At 49.0% G+C, this 20,672-nt stretch overlaps 1 pseudogene; it reads left to right on the top strand.

Annotated features, from left to right (window-relative positions):
• The first annotated feature begins 15,378 nt into the window (after positions 1 to 15,378).
• On the top strand, positions 15,379 to 15,611 carry LOC139266425 (U2 spliceosomal RNA; annotated as a pseudogene).
• The last annotated feature ends 5,061 nt before the right edge of the window (positions 15,612 to 20,672 follow it).

Genomic DNA, 20,672 nt, shown 5'->3' with positions numbered 1-20,672 from the left:
TTTCTCCCAGGGAGAACCCTGTACATTGACTGGTGTCTCTCAGTCCCTTTCTTCCAGGGAGAACCCTGCATATTGACTGGTGTCTCTCAGTCCCTTTCTCCCAGGGAGAACCCTGTATACTGACTGGTGTCTCTCAGTCCCTTTCTCCCAGAGAGAACCCTGTACACTGACTGGTGTCTCTCAGTCCCTTTCTCCCAGGGAGAACCCTGTACACTGACTGGTGTCTCTCAGTCCCTTTCTCCCAGAACCCTGTACACTGACTGGTGTCTCTCAGTCCCTTTCTCCCAGGGAGAACCCTGTACACTGACTGGTGTCTCTCAGTCCCTTTCTCCCAGGGAGAACCCTGTACACTGACTGGTGTCTCTCAGTCGCTTTCTCCCAGAACCCTGTACACTGACTGGTGTCTCTCAGTCCCTTTCTCCCAGAGCTCTGTACACTGACTGGCGTCTCTCAGTCCCTTTCTCCCAGAACCCTGTACACTGACTGGTGTCTCTCAGTCCCTGTCTCCCAGGGAGAACCCTGTACACTGACTGGTGTCTCTCAGTCCCTGTCTCCCAGAACCCTGTACATTGACTGGTGTCTCTCAGTCCCTTTCTCTCAGGGAGAACCCTGTACACTGACTGGTGCCTCTCAGTCCCTTTCTCCCAGGGAGAACCATGTACACTGACTGGTGTCTCTCAGTCCCTTTCTCCCAGGGAGAACCCTGTACACTGACTGGTGTCTCTCAGTCCCTTTCTCCCAGAACCCTGTACACTGACTGGTGTCTCTCAGTCCCTTTCTCCCAGGGAGAACCCTGTACACTGACTGGTGTCTCTCAGTCCCTTTCTCCCAGGGAGAACCCTGCATATTGACTGGTGTCTCTCAGTCCCTTTCTCCCAGGGAGAACCCTGTATACTGACTGGTGTCTCTCAGTCCCTGTCTCCCAGGGAGAACCCTGTACACTGACTGGTGTCTCTCAGTCCCTTTCTCCCAGGGAGAACCCTGTACACTGACTGGTGTCTCTCAGTCCCTTTCTCCCAGAACCCTGTACACTGACTGGTGTCTCTCAGTCCCTTTCTCCCAGGGAGAACCCTGTACACTGACTGGTGTCTCTCAGTCCCTTTCTCCCAGGGAGAACCCTGTACACTGACTGGTGTCTCTCAGTCCCTTTCTCCCAGAACCCTGTACACTGACTGGTGTCTCTCAGTCCCTTTCTCCCAGAGCTCTGTACACTGACTGGCGTCTCTCAGTCCCTTTCTCCCAGAACCCTGTACACTGACTGGTGTCTCTCAGTCCCTGTCTCCCAGGGAGAACCCTGTACACTGACTGGTGTCTCTCAGTCCCTGTCTCCCAGAACCCTGTACATTGACTGGTGTCTCTCAGTCCCTTTCTCCCAGGGAGAACCCTGTACACTGACTGGTGTCTCTCAGTCCCTTTCTCCCAGGGAGAACCCTGTACACTGACTGGTGTCTCTCAGTCCCTGTCTCCCAGGGAGAACCCTGTACACTGACTGGTTCTCTCAGTCCCTTTCTCCCAAGGAGAACCCTGTACACTGACTGGTGTCTCTCAGTCCCTTTCTCCCAGAACCCTGTACACTGACTGGTGTCGCTCAGTCCCTTTCTCCCAGGGAGAACCCTGTACACTGACTGGTGTCTCTCAGTCCCTGTCTCCCAGGGAGAACCCTGTACACTGACTGGTGTCTCTCAGTCCCTTTCTCCCAGGGAGAGCCCTGTACACTGACTGGTGTCTCTCAGTCCCTTTCTCCCAGGGAGAACCCTGTACACTGACTGGTGTCTCTCAGTCCCTTTCTCCCAGAACCCTATACACTGACTGGTGTCTCTCAGTGCCTTTCTCCCAGAACCCTGTACACTGACTGGTGTCTCTCAGTCCCTGTCTCCCAGGGAGAACCCTGTACACTGACTGGTGTCTCACAGTCCCTTTCTCCCAGGGAGAACCCTGTACATTGACTGGTGTCTCTCAGTCCCTTTCTCCCAGGGAGAACCCTGTACACTGACTGGTGTCTCTCAGTCCCTGTCTCCCAGGGAGAACCCTGTACACTGACTGGTGTCTCACAGTCCCTTTCTCCCAGGGAGAACCCTGTACACTGACTGGTGTCTCTCAGTCCCTTTCTCCCAGGGATAACCCTGTACACTGACTGGTGTCTCTCAGTCCCTTTCTCCCAGGGAGAACCCTGTACACTGACTGGTGTCTCTCAGTCCCTTTCTCCCAGGGAGAACCCTGTACACTGACTGGTGTCTCTCAGTCCCTTTCTCCCAGGGAGAACCCTGTACACTGACTGGTGTCTCTCAGTCCCTTTCTCCCAGAACCCTGTACACTGACTGGTGTCTCTCAGTCCCTTTCTCCCAGGGAGAACCCTGTACACTGACTGGTGTCTCTCAGTCCCTTTCTCCCAGGGAGAACCCTGTACACTGACTGGTGTCTCTCAGTCCCTTTCTCCCAGGGAGAACCCTGTACATTGACTGGTGTTTCTCAGTCCCTTTCTCCCAGGGAGAACCCTGTACACTGACTGGTGTCTCTCAGTCCCTTTCTCCCAGGGAGAACCCTGTACACTGACTGGTATCTGTCAGTCTCCCTTCCTTAGTGAGATACTTGGTGTTGTTGTACGTGGCGCAGGTCTGATCCATACCTCGCTCCTGTGCCGTGGCAGTCACCCGAGCCGTTTTCCATTTCGTCTGGAGATCGAAAATGGACTGTGTCCGCAGAGACACCATGTACAAATCTCTGGACAATGGGGGAAAGGACGTTCCAAATGTGGCCCTCATCCTGATAGCCACCTTTATGTATGACTGCCTGAAGCTGTGCATGGACCCTTCGTACGCAAACACCAAGTGTCAGTACGTGCTGAGATTATATCTGTCCCCGGTGTTGCGAAGGATGGGTCTGGGCAGGCTGCCGCGGAATGCTCCAACCAGTTGGACCATGCCTCAATACCTGTCCTTTGTGGAAAAGTTTTTCAAGAAAAACATCTTGGACCACAAGGCCATAAAGCAGTGGTCGGCACGCAAGGTCCTGGATGCCCTACGAAAGAAGGAGATGATGGATCCTGTCGGATGGTTCCCCGAGCAGACTGTCGAACTCGTTTGGCAGAATGTCTGATCGCCAGAGCTTTCACACAAGCACCAAGATGTAGCTTGGTTGGCGGTGAGAAGGGCCCTACCCGTCAGATCCATCATGCAAAGCTGGGGTTTCAGAGACACGACACTCTGCCCCCGAGTCGGCGGTGGTGCGGACGAGACCATCATCCATCTCCTTCAGGATTGGCCCTTTGCAAGGCAGGTCTGGAAGGAGATGCAGTGGTTGCTGTCGAAGTTCATCCCAAGCAGCTCCGTAACACAGGACTCTGTGCTCTGCGGACTGTTTCCAGGGACGCACACGGAGACAGACATCATCTTTTGCTGGAGAGCCATCAACTCGGTGAAATATGTACTTTGGTCTTCCTGAAACTTGCTGGTCTTCCAGAGCAAGGAGATGTCCACAGCCGAGTGTTGCAGACTGGCGCAATCCAAGGTCCAGGAGTACGCGCTGAGAGACGCATTAAAGATTGGTGCAGTCGCCGCAAAGGCATGATGGGGAAGAGCCACAGTTTAAGGCCCTTCCGCCTCGGTAAACCCAGGGGATGGAATCAGACCCCCCCTCGGGCTGTACTTGTTAATCTGCTTGTATACATAGAGCACCATGTACTGAAAAACACCTGTGTTGTTCCATGTATACTGAAAGTCTCTGCACTGTTTAGTAATTTGTAAAGAAATATAAATGTATCCCCATTCTTTCCATGTACTGCTTTCATCTTCATAGTACTACATGTAACGTGATTCGCGATCGGTGTTGAAATGTAACCTGGAATGTAATGTAAACCTGTTCTCATCTGCTCCATGTAATACCCTCATTTGCACAGTACTACATGTAACGTGATTTACGGATTGTACTAAACTGCACCTTTAAATGAAATGCACGCTAGTGCATTGTATGGCACTGCTGTCAGCATCCAAATGAATTGTATGGAATTGCTGACCGCAAGGTGCTGAGCTATTTTCCAGTGTATTGTGAAAATTTTATATGAATAAAGTATATTTTTGGAAAAAAAAATCTACATATTGAATTGGTGTCTTACTTAGTCTCTGCCCTTCAGAGAGGGGCCTGTACACTGATTAGTAATCTTCATTTTCTCCCTTAATGAGATACTTACATACTGTCCGATGTCTCTCAATCCCTCTGCCCCAGGGAGAAACCTGTACATCAAATAGTGACTCTCAATCCCCCTCCACCAAGGAGAAAACTGTACATTGAATAGTGTCTCTCACTCCTCCTCCTTTAGTGAGATATTTACATACTATCTTTCAGTCCAGCTCCTCAGGGAGATGCCTGTACACTGACTGGTTTCCTTTCCCTATGAATCAGCACAGGGCACAAGGAGAATGCCTTGCTTTTCTTCAAACGATGCCATGGGATCATTAACATTCACCTCAACAGGCCAACGAGGCCTTGGATTAATGTCTCATCTGAACAATCGCTTCACTGGCAATGCAGCATTCCATCAGTATTGCACTGACGTGCTACGTACATTATGGTCCCATGTCTTGAGGTGAGGTTCGAACCCACAACCTTCGAATGCAGCAGCAGGTGCGACAATTCTGGGGAAATCTCTATTATTTTGATAACAAGCAAAACTTGATATTTAAATAATAGAGGCTTCCCCAGCTACACCGCACTGCAAAAGCTACACGTTACATTTTTGGGTTTCTTTTTCACTCTCGGTATTTTTGGTTTCTGTGTCTCAGACCATTCTGGTAGATGAACTCTATCTCGCTACATCTCCAAGAATATTTTCACCTGCCCAGATATCTAGGTAAATGTGTAGAGTGGGCAGAGGACTCTCTTTAGTTGATTCAAGCTACTGGTTTTAATCTCTGATCTCAAGTGATTTTCCTTGACTTCGGAAGGCGTGAAAGGGGAGCTTGGGATGTGGGTTCAAATCCACACTCTCCTGAGGTTCTGTACGTGCGATTTATGAGGATGGGTGAATAACGAGGCACCAGACACAGTGGGTAAGAGTGCAAAATGGCTAATGTTGTTTATTTAGAATAGTAAACACAAAGATAGAGGGCATAGGAAGAGGTCATAAATAGCAGTAATGGCACAATCTCATTCAACAACACGAAAAATTCTCGCAACAGGGAAGGGGAAGATAAGAGGTCGAAACATTCCACTCACACACAACCACACCTCCCACTTCCTCCCTTCTCACCAATTCCTATCCTAAATTGAGTCTATGAGGGGGTTTTGGGCTTTACTCACAATCCTATCAACTCCGGGGTTCTGGGGGCACTTATTTCAGCTCGGAGTCCCTCTGGGGTGGGTTTTACGTTGTTGGTCGGTTCAGTTTTCCTCCTCGATGTTGCGTCGGTTTCTTCTATTTGCCTCTTGGTTGGCGCCTAAGCAAAAAGCTGCTGGAGTTAAGCACATCTTCGTCAGAGCGAGGGCCCTGTGAAGAGCTGACTCAACTCCCCTTTAACTCAACTCCACCACAACGAAAACTGACTCCCACCTTCTTAACTCAACTCTACAACTCAATGCAAAAGTTGACTCCAACCTCCAACCTCCAACAAAACCTCCTTGAATGTTTTTGCAGCCTTTTCTTATAGTCCGTTCATCTGCACGCCAAAACTGCATGCCATTGTCTTGGGTCTTCCTTGAATAAAAATGGGGTGTGAATGGCAGTTCGATGTGTCGTGATCTGTCTGGAATGGGAGATTAGCTACACCTCCTGTATCCCGTCGCTCGCTGATGGGGTGAATGAAGATGATTGTCACTATCTCGACAGAGGTGCCAAAATGATTGCATCAGACTTGTGGGCCTTTGTTTAATTATTCAAACTGGTTTTGCAGAACCTTAGTCGACTGAATAGCAAAACACTGGACTTTGACCCAGGTTTTAGCAGCCAAAGAGATTTGTTAAGTAGTAATAGAACAAAGGAAGAGCAGCAGCAGCACAACTTATATTTTTTCAGTAGTTGTTAAGCTTTGCTAATTCCTTGTGAACTGTGCTAAACTATGACAGAAGTAATATTCTTAAGTAATAGTACTTTTATTTTCCTCACTGTCTAAGAAAGAAAGACTTGTATTTACAAAAAAACATAAGAACACAAGAAATAGGAGCAGGAGTAGGCCATTTGGCCCCTCGAGCCTGCTCCGCCATCAATAAGGTCATGGCTGATCTGATCCTGGCCTCAACTCCACTTCCCTGCCCACTCTCCATGACCCTTGACTCCCTTATCTTTCAAATCTGTCTATCTCCACCTTAAATACTTTCAATGACCCAGCCTCCACAGCTCTCTGAGGTAGAGAATGCCAAAGATTCACGATCCTTTATATAGCGATTTTCATGACCTCAGGACATCCCAAAGTGGTTTACAGCCAATGAAATACTTTTGAATTGCAGTCACTGTTGCAATATAGGAAATGCAGCAGTTAATTTGCACACAGCAAGGCCCCACAAACAGCAATGAGATACTGACCAAATAATCTGTTTTTTAGGGATGTTGGTTGAGAGATAAATGTTGGCCAAGACACCGGAAAGAACTTGAATACAGCAACAACACCGTATTTATATAGCGCCTTTAACACAGTGAAACGTCCCAAGGTGCTACACAAGAGTATTATGAGATAAAAAGAATTGACACCGAACCGCATAAGGAGCAATTCGGGCAGGTAACCAAAAGCTTGGTCAGAGCAACGAGAGCGGGGTCAGAGGAGCGGCAGCAGGGATAACAAGGAGCAGCGCCCGAGGCCTGAGACCAGCGGTGAGAGCGGGGTCAGAGGAGTGGCAGCGGGGATAACAAGGAGCTAGCCAGGAGCAGAGCGCACTGACCTGCGAGAAAGAAATAAAATCAAAGTGTGACGTCACAGGTAAGTGATTGGTTGGTGAGTATTTCTCTTTTTTTTCCTCTAAACTTGGGCATTGGTTTAAATTAAGAGCCGTGATTACAGATTAAGAACATAGATAATTGATATTTCAAATCTTGATAACTTAATTAATTAACTAAAATACAATAGAGATGGCCGGGCAGGCGATGTGTTGCAGCTGCAGCATGTGGGAGCTAGTGGACACCAGCGTGATCCACGGTGACCACATCTGCAGTAAGTCTTGGCGGCTCGAGGAACGTCGGCTCTGTGTTGATGAGCTGCAGTCCGAGCTTCAGACATTGCGATACATCAGGGAAGGGGAGAGTTACCTGGACACTGTGGTCCAGGAGGCAGTCACACCCCTTAGGTTAAATACTTCAAATTTGGTCCGTGGTCAGGGACAGGAGGGTGTGACTACGAATGAGGCAGGTATGGGGATCCAGAAGGTAGCATTGGAGACATTTTAGCATTTGCTCTTGTCCAATAGGTACGAGGTTCTTGCTCCCTGTGTGGACAAAATTAAAAGCTCTTTATCTGAATGTGTGTGTGGTGTGTGTGTGTGTGTGACTTTCCACCAGATGTCACTGTAACTACATAACATAACACACCTTGAATTTGCATCATTGAACCAGGAGACATTGAAGCAGTGCTAGAAATTGTTGCTATGTGTGAGGATAAATACTGCATTTCAAAAATGATGAGTCGAATGGTTTGTGTTTGGTGAATGATGGCGAGTAAATGGTCTGTGCACTAAATCATTAACAGAGTTAAAGCTATAACTTTTTTTGTCATTGAATGTAGGAAGCAATGGTCTAGACTTTAGCCAGAGGGGCTGTTTTGAGGTTAGGAAGAACAGATTTCCCGAATGTTCTGCAGCTTTTAACTGCAGGGTGCCTTTAAATTCTTTCCTGTCAGTTTTCTGCCCACAGGCAGCCTGATTGACAGGTTAGGGCATGTTGGGCGAGAAGCCTGCAGCACAAGTCCGCAGCTGAGGAGAGCAGGTAGGTCTAGTGGGGGGGTGATAGAGATATTGGGGGTGGGCTCAATCGCGGTGGTGGGGGGGAGGGATCCTGATCTCAGGGAGGGCAGGATCCAGAGGGTCCCGAATGCACAGAGGACAAGACCAAGGGGGGACTTTGGCCCCAATTGCCTGAGGAAGTTCCAATCGTGGGGGGAGGCCTGATCACAGGGGTGATGGGTGAACAGGACTTGCCACAAGTTAGGACACAGGCAACCGAGTTTTGGATCACCTCTAGTTTACGTAGGTAAGAATGTGGCATACCAGCCAGGAGTGGTTTGGAATAGTGAAGTCTAGAGGTAACAAAGGAATGGATGAGGGCTTCAGCGACGGATGAGCTGAGGCAGGGGCAGAGACAGGCGATGTAACGGAGGTGGAAATATTTCGGTCTTGGTTATGCTGCAGATATGTGGTCAAAAACTCATTTCATGACACCAAGGTTGCGGACAGCCTGGTTCAGCCTCGGACAGGAGTTGGGGAGAGGGATGGAGTTAGTGGCTAGGGAATGAAGTTTGTGGCGGGGACCGAAAACAATGGCTTTGGGCTTCCCAATAATCAATTGGAGTAAATTTCTGCTTATCCACAACTAGATGTCAGAGAAGCAGTCTGACAATTTAGAGACCGTGGAGGGGTCGAGAGAAGTGGTAGTGAGGTAGAGCTGGGTGTCGTCAACGTACATGTGGAAACTGACACTGTGTTTTCCGATGATGTTGCCAAGGGGGCCAAGGATAGATCCTTGGGGGACACCAGAGGTAACGATGCGGGGGCGGGAAGAGAAGCCATTGCAGGTGATTTTCTGGCTACGATTAGATAGATAAGAATGGAACCAGGCGAGTGCAGTCCCACCCAGCTGGATGATGGTGGAGTGGCATTGGAGAAGGATGGAGTGGTCAACAGTATCAAAGACTGCAGACAAATCAAGAAGGACGAGGAGGGATAGTTTACCTTTGTCACGGTCACAAAGGATGTCATTAGTGACTTTGATGAGAGCCGTTTTGGTAACGTGGCAGGCGCGGAAACCAGATTGGAGGGTTTCAAACATGGAGTTCCGGGGAAGATGGTCATGGATTTCGGAGGCGACAACACATTCAAGGACCTTGGGGAGGAAATGGAGGTTGGGGATGGGCCAGTAGTTTGTAAGGACTGAGGGGGTCAAGCGTTGTTTTTTTGAGGAGGAGTGATGACGGCAGATTTGAGGAAGAGGGAGACAGTACCTGAGGAGAGGTAACCATTAATTATGTCAGATAACATGGGAGTCAGGAAAGCAAGTTAGGTGGTCATCAGTTTGGTGGGAATCGGATCAATGGAGCAAGAAGTGGGTCTCATGGACAGGATGATCTCGGAAAGGTCATGAGGAGAGATCGGAGAGAAACTGGAGAAAGATGTGAGGTCAGGGCTAGGGCAGGGGGGATCCTTAGAGGAAGTTTGGCTCGGTGGGCTAGGGGAAGGAAGGGAAGAGGAAGAAGCGGCCGAAAGGCAAAATACTGCAGATGCTGGAAATCTGAAATAAAAACAGAAAATGCTGGAAATTCTCCGCAGGTCAGGCAACATCTGTGGAGAGAGAAACAGAGTTAGCGTTTCAGGTTGATGGCCTTCCATCAGATCTGAAATCCTCCTGATCTGCACTGAACTTGTGCTGTATAATCATTATTCAGACTTTCCACCAGATGTCACTGTAACTACATAACACACTTTGAATTTGCATCATTGAACCAGGAGACATTGAAGCAGTGCTGGAAATTGCTGCTATGTGCAAGGATAAATACTGCATTTCAACAATGATGTGAGTCGAATGGTTTGTGTTGTGAATATTGTGGGTCGAATGGTCTGTATTTGGTGAATGATGGCAAGTAAATGGTCTGTGCACTAAATCATTAACAGATTTAAACTTAATACTTTTCTTTGCCATTGAATGTAGGAAGCAATGGCCTAGACTTTAGCCCGGAGATAAGTTCCGTGTAAAGGGGCTGTTTCTGTTTTGAGGTTAGGAATAACAGATTTCCGAAAGTTCTGCAGCTTTTAACTGCAGGGTGCCTTTAAATTCTTTTCTGTCAGTTACCTGCTCACAGGCAGCCTGATTGACAGGCTAGGGCAGAGACAGGCGATGTAACAGAGGTGAAAATATATCGGTCTTGGTTATGCTGCAGATATGTGGTCGAAAGCTCATTGCGTGACACCAAGGTTGCAAACAGACTGGTTCAGCATTGGACAGAAGTTGGGGAGAGGGATGGAGTCAGTGGCTACGGAACAGAGTTAGTGGCGGGGACCGAAAAGAATGGCTTCGGTCTTCCTAATATTCAATTGGAGTACATTTCTGCTCAGTCAGAACTGGATGTCGGACAAGCAGTCTGACAATTTAGAGACCGAGGAGGGGTCGAGAGAAGTGGTAGTGAGGTAGTGCTGGGTGTTATCAGCGTACATCTGGAAACTGATGCTGCGTTTTTGGATGATGTCTCCAAGGGGCAACATGTCGATAAGAAATAATAGGGGGCCAAGGATAGATCCTTGGGGGACGCCAGAGGTAATGATGCGGGGGCGGGAAGAAAAGCCATTGCAGGTGATTTTCTGGCTACGATTGGATAGATAAGAATGGAACCAGGCGAGTGCAGTCCCACCCAGCTGGGCGACGGTGGAGAGGTGTTGGAGAAGGATAGAGTGGTCAAACAGGTCAAAGGCTGCAGACAAGTCGAGAAGGGCGAGCAGGGATAGTTTACCTTTGTCACGGTCACAAAGGATGTCATTAGTGACTTTGATGAGAGCCGTTTCGGTATTGTGGCAGGGGCATAAACCAGATTGGAGGGATTCAAACATGGAGTTCCGGGGAAGATGGTCACGGATTTAGGAGGCGACAACACGTTCAAGGACCTTGGGGAGGAAAGGGAGGTTGGAGATAGAACGGTAATTTGCAAGGACGGAGGGGTCGAGGGTTGTGTTTTTGAGAGGAGTGATGACGGCAGATTTGAGGTAGAGGGAACAGTACCTGAGGAGAGGTAACCTTTAATAATGTCAGCTAACATGGGAGCCAGAAAAGCAAGTTGGGTGGTCAGCAGTTTGGTGGGAATAGGGTCAAGGGAGCAGGAAGTGGGTCTCATGGACAGGATGATCTCAGAATGATGATGAGGGGAGATTGGAGAGAAACTGGAGACAGATGTTAGGTCAGGATAAAAACTGCATTTCAAAAATAATGTGAGCCGAATGGTTTGTGTTTGGTGAATATTGTGAGTAGAATAGTCTGTGTTTGGTGAATGATGGTGAGTAAATGGTCTGTGCACTGAATCATTAACAGATTTAGCTGTAACTGTTGGCTGCCATTGAATGGAGGTGGCAATGGCCTAGACTTTAGCCCGGAGGCAAGTTCCGTGCAGAGGGGCTGTTTTGAGGTTAGGAAGAACAGATTTCCTGAATGTTCTGCAGATCCAACACCGCCTCCAGTGCGCCAGTGCAGCCTTCGGCCGCCTGTCCCTCAAAACTGTCACCAAGCTTATGGTCTACAGGGCTGTAGTAATACCCGCCCTCCTGTATGGCTCAGAGACGTGGACCATGTACAGTAGACACCTCAAGTCGCTGGAGAAATACCACCAGTGACGTCGCCGCAAGATCCTGCAAATCCCCTGGGAGGACAGACACACAAACGTTAGCGTCCTCGTCCAGGCCAACATCCCCAGCATTGAAGCACTGACCACACTTGATCAGCTCTGCTGGGCAGGCCACATTGTTCACATGCCAGACACGAGACTCCCAAAGCAAGCGCTCTACTCAGAACTCGTCCAGGGCAAATGAGCCAAAGGCGGGCAGAGGAAACGTTACAAGGACACCCTCAAAGCCTCCCTGATAAAGTGCGACATCCCCACTGACACCTGGGAGTCCCTGGCCACAGACCGCCCTAAGTGGAGGAAGTGCATTCGGGAGGGCGCTGAGCTCCTCGAGTATCCTCGCCGAGTGTGCAAAAATCAAGCGCAGGCAGCGGAAGCAGCGTGCGGCAAACCAGGTTCCTTTCCCACCCTTTCCCTCAACGACTATCTGTCCCACCTGTGACAGAGGCTGTGGTTCTTGTATTGGACTGTTCAGCCACCTAAGAACTCATGCTAAGAGTGGAAGCAAATCTTCCTCGATTCCGAGGGACTGCCTATGAATGGGCAGAAAACTGCCAGAAAAGAATTGAAAGGCGCCCTGAATTTCCCGAATGTTCTGCAGTTTTTAACAGATGCCTGTTCTTGTTGATAGGAGGCTCCCAAGATAAGGGAAGTGGTCCACATTGTCCAGGGCCACGCCGTGGATCTTGATGTCTGGGGTCAGTGCTGTGCGGCGAAGACAGGCTGGTGGAGGACCCTTGTCTTACTAATGTTTAGCGTAAAGCCCATGCTTTCATATGCCTTGGTAAATACGTCGACAATGTCCTGGAGTTCAGTCTCTGTGTGTGCACAGACGCAGGCATCGTCCGCGTACTGTAGCTCGACGACAGATGTTGGGATGGTCTTGGACCGGGCCTGGAGACGGCGAAGGTTGAACAGCTTCCCACTGGTTCTGTAGTTTAGTTCCACTCCAGCGGGGAGCTTATCAACTGTGAGGTGGAGCATGGCAGTGAGGAAGATTGAGAAGAGGGTTGGGGCGATGACGCAGCCCTGCTTGACCCCGGTCCGGACGTGAATTGGGTCTGTGATGGATCCGTTGGTAAGGATCACGGCTTGCATGTTGTCATGGAGCAGGTGGAGGATGGTGATGTAGTTTTGGGGGCATCTGAAACAGAGCAGGATGCTCCATAGACCCTCGCGCTTGACAGCGTCAAAGGCCTCTGTAAGGTCGAAGAAGACAGCCTGATTGACAGGCTAGGGCATATCAGGCGAGAAGCCTGCAGCATAAGGCCGCAGCTCAGGAGAGCAGGTAGGTCTAGTGGGGGCGGCCTCAATTGTGAGAGGGGGTGGGGGAAGAGGTCAAAAGCGGGAGGTGGGGGGGTGGGGTGCAGTCCAGATTGCACGGGGAGGTTCCAGTCGTGGGAGGGGCCTGATCACAGGGTGGGGGGAGGAGCCCTGAATGTAGGGGGGTGTCGGCCTGATTGCACGGGGATGGGGTGATGGTGGTCTGAAGTCCAATGGTGATCAGGCGGAACAGACAGTGGTCAAGGTTTCCGATGGTGGTGAAGGTTTCCAATAGCGGGGATGGTGGGGAGCAGACGGATCGCTGGGGTGGTGTTTACTGGCTAGCTTGTGGGGCCTGGAGGAAAGACTCCTGCTCCTCCTGGCCCACACTCAGTGCTGTAAAGGCGCTTACCTCATGGATTGTGCCCTACTCGCCTCCTTTCAGCTGCCGGGTTTCCCCTGAGACCTGGGAAACTCGGCCGACATGAGTCAAAAAATAGAATGGCTGTTAAAATGAAGGCAGGCAGCCTCATTATAATATTTAACTGACCAACCCGCCTCCTGTGAGCGGATTGGTCGCCCGCCCCGTGTCCTGACCCAGTTAAGTGGGCAGGTTCAAGGCAGGTTGGGTTCCTGTTTCAGATATTTTGAATTTTAACCTGACAGGAGCCCAATCCACACATTTTTGGGAATTAATTTTCAGCTCAATGGGTCACAAGGCCACTCACTAATGGAGGAAAGAAACTCAACCCATCTATAATACCCATACATCTATAATCCATACCTATACCCTTACATCTATAATCCATACGCATTACCAAAGAGAGACTTGAAGTTATATAGCGCCTTTCACAACCACTGGATGTCCCAAGGCCCACATATCCCAGGAGTGCAGGCAGTTCGCAAGCGCCCCAGGATCACGTGGGCTAGCCCAATCAAATAAGGGAATCCCCATTCAGGCATATGTGGATTCCATATCCATAAGGAATCCCCATAAGCATGAGTGGGGATCACATAAAAAACACATTTCCATACCAAATGAATAAAAAACAATTACGAGTCCGAAATTGTCCTGTTCTGCGCCTCCTGTTAGCGCCTCGGGGGGCGGGGGCGCGCGAAACTGTTTTCACCTGGGGATCGCGGAATTGTGCGGGAATTAACGGAGGCTCCGGGCTCCGCTAGTAGAGCCCTAGGCCGCCGCGCCTCCAGCTCGCGGGTTGCAAACTAGGCCGACGTCCGCTCCCGGGGCGGAAGCTGAAGGGGAGGTGCGCTGCGCTAGGCGCTACCATTTTTTTTCTTTGGCTGACTCAGCGGTCGGACTGTTTTTCTTTGCTGTCGCCTGGTCCGGGCCACCATCGAGCAGCCCGGAGCTCTGTTTGGGTGCCGGATGGCAGCCACTGCACCACGCGGCCCGGTGGCCCAGTAGAGGCCATCAAAGGCCTACATAGTTCGCAGCGGCACTCCCTTTTAACGGAAGGGGACAGGCATTGAAACGCGTCAGCGCTACGCGGAGAATTTCACGGCCGGGGCGGGACTTCCTCGCTGGGCGCAGGAAGACCCGCCCTGACTGGGTTACCACCCCCAAGCGGGATGTTATTACTTCCCTTACACCGTTAAAATTAATTAAAATACAATTTAAATATTTAAAACAAAAATTTTATTTTTTGAAAAATAAATGTAAACATTTTAAAGAGGCCAAAAATAACCTGAACTTATTTTATCGGTGATTTTATGTTTAAATAATTTTTTTTTAATTATTTTGTTGTTCATTTGCACTCTTCTGCTGGTGAAAGCAGACAAATAGCCCAACTCTCCGCCCGTGAATGTCCATTTCCCGGGATGCGGAGGATCAGTCAAGTAGATTCTTGACAGATCGCAGGTTCCGGTTTTCGCGCATGCGCTTTGTGTGCAAAAACCCGGAACTTGTCGGCCATATGGATGCGTATGAAAATCCGGACCAATATTTATTTAGAGTCATTGCCAAAATTTCATCCTTCGCAATTAGATTCCTCCCATCAACCTTGAGCAGTCACAGAATCATAGAAACTTACAGCACAGAAGGAGCCCATTCGGCCCATTGTGCCTGTGCCGGCACTTTGAAAGAGCAGTTGTGCATAGTCCCACATCCCCGCTTATTGTCCATAACCCTGTAAGTTCCTCAACCTCAAGGAACTCCTTTTTAAAATTATTTATTGACTCAGCTTCCACCACCTTTTCAGGCAGAGCGTTCCAGATCCCAACATCTCTCTGAGTGAGAACATTTCGCCCTGGGATTACTCAACAGGACAAAGCAGCCTGCTTGATTGGTACCATACCACCACCTTAAACATTCACTCCCTCCAACATTGGCTGCAGTGTGTACCATCTACAAGATGCACTGCAGCAACTCGCCAAGGCTTCTTCGGCAGTATCTCCCAAACCCGCGATCTCTACCATCTAGAAGGATAAGGGCAGCAGGTGTATGGGAACACCATCCAAGTTCCCCTTCAAGTCACACACCATCCTGACTTGGAAATATAGCGCCGTTCCTTCATTGTCACTGAGTCAAAATCCTGGAACGCCCTCCCTAACAGCACTGTGGGAGTACCTTCACCATGTGGGACTACCTTCTCTTCCTTTTGGCTAAGATCATGCGTAACTGACCTGACCAGCCACCATGACCTCCGGGTGGTTTCTCCCTGGTCAGGAAGGTATATGCTTGCTTTTTTGGAAACAGGAGGTGGGTGGGGTGGCTTGACCCATCCACCTCCACGGAGGTGTGTGGGGTGGCTTGACCCATCCACCTCCATGGCACGAACCTGGTATTGCAGTACTTCCAGGAACGGTGCAGTGGCTCTAGGCCTTTTGGCTAAGAGCATTGGCGCAGAGTGATCCTTGGCATATGCAAGGTGACCTCTGGCATTTGTGATTTGACAAAGAATTGGAACGATTGGCTACGAATTTAAAAAAAAAAAAAATGTGGGACTACCTTCTGCAGCGGTTCAAGAAGACAGCTCACCACCACCTTCTCAAGGCAATTAGGGATGGCCAATAAATGCTGGCCTTGCCAGTGACGCCCACATCCCAGAAATTAATTTAAAAAAAAGAATACTCCAACAAAATCCATCATCATTTTCAAAACCTCTATTAGGTCACTTTTTAACCTTCTCTGTTCCTGGGAGAACAGTCCTAACTTTTCCAGCCTCTCTTCATAACTGATGTCCCTCATCCATGGTAACATCTGGTTCACCTCCTCTGTACCCTTTCTAATACCTTTACAACTTTCCTGAAGTGTGGTGTCCGGAATTGTCCACAATATTCCAGCTGAGGTCTAATCAGTGATTTATAAAGTTCTACCTTGATCACTTTGCTTTTATATTCTATTTATCTATTTACCCAAGTAACCCACATGCTTTTTTAACACCTTATTAACTTGCCCTGCCACCTTTAAGGATTTGTGTATATGGACACCAAGGTCTCTCTGCTCATCTACACTTTTCAAAACTGTACCATTTATAGTATATTGTCTTTCCATATTAGTCCTCCCAAAGTGCATAATTTTACATTTCTCCACATTGAACTCCATCTGCCAACCTTCTGCCCATTTCACCTTCTCCTACTCTCTCTTTATATGTTTCTTTCATATTACTTCCCAGCCTTTTTCAAATTCCTCCTTCTCCCATCCAATTTTTGTTGTCTCCCCATTACACTATAAAACCAAAGAACCATGGAATTGTATAGCACAGGAGACCATACAGCCCATCATCGCTGTCCTGAAACTAATCATGCTCTCTCCCCATAGCCCGAGTTATCATCTGCTTCAAGTATTTATCTACTTTTCCCATGATAGTCTCTGCCTCAGCCACTCCTGGCAGTAAAGCAGTCCCTGCTCCAACAATTGCGGGCCTGAATTTAGGTTCCTACTGCACTGCAGTCTCACCTAGGATTCTATTTCTCTTGGATTCTAGGCCCTCTTTGGATTCTGGGTGGCTTGTGCCTCCTTTACCCAAGCCCAGATCATTTATATTTACATAGGGAAGAGCAATGGTCCCAAGCTAGGGAAGCACCTCAAAGCTGTACTTTCACTTCCTGTGGGTGGTTCGGAGGGCAGCTTCGGTGAAAGTGTTGGAAAATGAGGGCAAAATCTGACAGGGAGGACTACTCCCTTTACTGAGAGAGCCTTGGAAGTTATGTTGAAAGAGGTGCAGGCATGGAGGCTTTGGGTACGAGTCATCACATCATATCATAGGCAGTCCCTCGAAATCGAGGAAGACTTGCTTCCACTCCAAAAGTGGGTTCTCAGGTGACTGAACAGTCCAATACAGGAATTACAGTCTCTGTCGCAGGTGGGACAGACAGCGGTTGAAGGAAAGTGTGGGTGGGGAGTCTGGTTTGCCACACTCTTCTTCTGCTGCCTGTGCTTGTTTTCTGCATGCTCTCGGCGATGAGACCCGAGGTGCTCAGCGCCCTTCCGGATGTTCTTCCTCCACTTAGGGTGGTCTTTGGCCAGGGATGCCCAGGTATTGTTGCATTTCCTCAAGGAGGCTTTGAGGGTGTCCTTGAAACATTTCTTCTGCCCACTTGGGGCTCGCTTGCTGTGTACAAGTTCCGAGTAGAGCGCTTGCTTTAGGAGTCTTGTGCCCGGCATGCGGACAATGTGGCCCGCCCGACGGAGCTGGTCGAGTGTGGTCAGTGCTTTGATGCTGGGGATGTTGGCCTGATCGAGAACACAAGTGGCTCCCTCCTCACCATCATGCAGTGATGGCTGCAAAGGATGAACTGCCAGGGCAGGTTAATGTGGTGTCTGAAGTTAAGAGGACAGCCTTCCAGATGAGGAAAGAAAAACTACAAAAAGCTTGCCAAGGTGTGTGAGCCTGCTCTAAGTCCCTGTTTGTGATGCCATGTCTGTAACACGCACACCTTCACCTTCATTAGCTGGATCCTCACATGGAAATGCTTTCTTGTCCACACATGCCTTGCTCATACTCCTTCACTAATGATTGTTAAAGCTAATAAAGACTCCTTCACTAGCCTTTTGCATGCTGTCTATTCAGGTATTCATGTTTAGGATAGCACAATGGCCAGTTGCCTACCTCTGATAGACTTCAGGAAACAGTCACATTATTCATGACTGTCTAAGGAAGCACGCAGCAGAGAAAAACTGAAGGTGGCTCCCCATGCCTGCAGGTGTTGATATGTCTTCAGGGGCTTACATTGCCGATGGCCCTGTCGAAAGAGCAAAGGGGCCCACCCTCATGCCAGGATCCCTAGCAGCCAGCCATCTCACTTCCTTCTCAGATAGGGTAGCACGCAAAAGGAGTATTAGATTAGGTAGCAGGAGACACTCATTACCTAATGTCACCAAGGGAAGTACCAGGGAATGACAAAAATAGGTCACAGTACAACAGATATGCAAATTTGGTTCAATGGGATTTGGGTGTTTGTCGTCCCTTGAGGGGGCACTGCCCTTTATGCTGCAGTGTATGACTGGATGTTCAGTAATGGTGGTTGAGGGATGGTGGGGTTTAGAATTGAATTTGTTTGTGCATCAGGCTGGGGCATCCTGATCCAGAAATGCTTCTGCAGGACCTTTGAAATGAAGTTGGGTTGATTCTGACTCCGGACTCTTGTGGAGTCTCACTTTTGCCCCACCATTGGAGGCCGTGCCTTTAGCCATCGAGGCCCCCATGCTCTCGAATTCCCTCCCCAAATTCTCCTCCTCATTAAAGACCCTCCTTAAAACTCACCTCTTTGTCCAAGCTGTTAGTTACCCCTCATAGGGAACGAAATTTCCCTTTTTTATAGCCCCGTTAGCATCTCCGGGGTGGCGCTAATGGGGCGCAACGAGGTTATCGTCCAGGGGAAGGGGTCGATAGCCCCTCTGGGGAAATTGTCCCAGGGGTTTTGGGGGCCATTGTGGCGGTCGCGTCGCGCTCTACGATTTGCATCCCGGGCTGGCGCAAGCACGGTGATGACATCATCACCGGCGCACCGACCCCTTTGCGTCTCGCGGGGGAAATTGCCTCGCTGCTGTGAGGATGGTGCCAACCGATGCCACCGAAGCTAGCAGACATCCACCATCGGGGCGCCCCTTAAAGGGGAGGCTGTTTGCTCCGTGGGACACCATATATTTCTGTCAGCTGACTCTTCTGTCAGCCTGACAATAGCGGCCCTCGCCTCGACCCGGCCGCCATCCTGCAGCCTGGCACTCCGTTTTGGGTACCGGGCTGATGGCACAGTGGCGGCCGCCAAAGGGACTGCAGAGCCTTTGATTGAAGGGGAGGAGCATTCTAGCATGTCAGCGCTACGCGGAGCATTCGGGACGCTGGATGCAGCGCCGTGCTACCGCCCTGGGAGCGCTCCTCCATGGGATGCGGAGCGCCTCTGAGATCGAATCACCTCCGTTGAGGGGCAGAAGGGCCAAATTCCGTGCCTGGGGCGCAACTTCCGAGTCGGGCGATAAATGTCCTGGCCCTGGAAGGTCACCGCCTCCAAACAGGGCGCTGGGCAATTTTGTCCCCCTAATCACCCATTATTTGGCTTGCTATCCATTTTTTTCTGATTAAGCCAATGTAATGCACTTTAGGACATTTTCCACATGAAAGAGCCTATACAGATTCAAGTTGTTGTTGTTGTTGTTGATTAGTTTTTGTCTCAAGTGCGGAGTATATTGTTGCTCAAGGTGTAGTAGCAAGTCTGCATGTCGTATCTCTGAAGTAGTGTCCATGGTGAGGGTCAAGTTGTGCTGTCCAAGCAAGGTGGCTGGAAGTTTTGGGATAGAGAAGTCAAGATCCAAAACAAATGTCTGTAAACGACTGCTCCACGTTAAACAGAAGAGCACACAAGTGTCAAAACACTGATAAGTTCAAAAAACAAGCATCAAGCTCTACAAACATGAATACAAAGACAATGAATAGAATTACAAAGAGGCTACAGCACAGAAACATGCCAAATGATCTAACCTGGTTTTGAATAGAAACATAGAAAATAGGTGCAGGAGTAGGCCATTCGGCCCTTCGAGCCTGCACCACCATTCAATAAGATCATGGCTGATCATTCACCTCAGTACCCCTTTCCTGCTTTCTCTCCATACCCCTTGCTCCCTTTAGCCATAAGGGCTATATCTAACTCCCTCTTGAATTCCACAGGTTCACAACTCTCTGAGTGAAGAAGTTTCTCCTCATCTCGGTCCCAAATGATTTACCCCTTATCCTTAGACTGTTCTGGACTTCCCCAACATTGGGAACATTCTTCCTGCATCTAATATGTCCAGTTCCATCAGAATTTTATATGTTTCTATGAGATCCCCTCTCATTCTTCTAATTGCGCTGCTATTTCATCTTTAATAATTGACTCCAACATTTTCCCCACTACCGATGTCAGGCTAACTGGTCTATAATTCCCTGTCTTCTCTCTCCATCCTTTTTTAAAAAAGTGGTATTACATTAGCTACCCTCCAGTCCATAGGAACTGATCCAGAGTTGATAGACTGTTGGAAAATGATCACCAATGCATCTGCAATTTCTAGCGCCACTTCCTTAAGTACTCTGGGATGCAGACTACCAGGCCCTGGGGATTTATCGGTCTTTAACCCCATCAATTTCCCTAACACAATTTCCTGACTAATAAAGATTTCCTTCAGTTCCTCCTTCTCGCTAGATCCTCTGTCCCCTAGAATTTCCGGAAGGTTATTCGTATCTTCCTTTGTGAAGACAGAACCAAAGTATTTGTTCAATTGGTCTGAAATTTCTGTGTTCCCCATTATAAATTCACCTGATTCTGACTGCAAGGGACCTAAGTTTGTCTTCACTAATCTCTTTCTCTTCACATATCTATGGAAGCTTTTGCAGTATTTTTATGTTCTCAGTAAGCTTCCTCTCACACTCTATTTTCCCCCTCCTAATTAAACACTGTGTC

The sequence above is a fragment of the Pristiophorus japonicus genome, chromosome 6 (genome assembly GCF_044704955.1).
Source record: "Pristiophorus japonicus isolate sPriJap1 chromosome 6, sPriJap1.hap1, whole genome shotgun sequence".
Taxonomy (NCBI): Eukaryota; Metazoa; Chordata; class Chondrichthyes; family Pristiophoridae; genus Pristiophorus; species Pristiophorus japonicus.
Note: the sequence above shows the minus strand (reverse complement) of the source record. Positions and strands in the feature narration are given on the sequence as shown.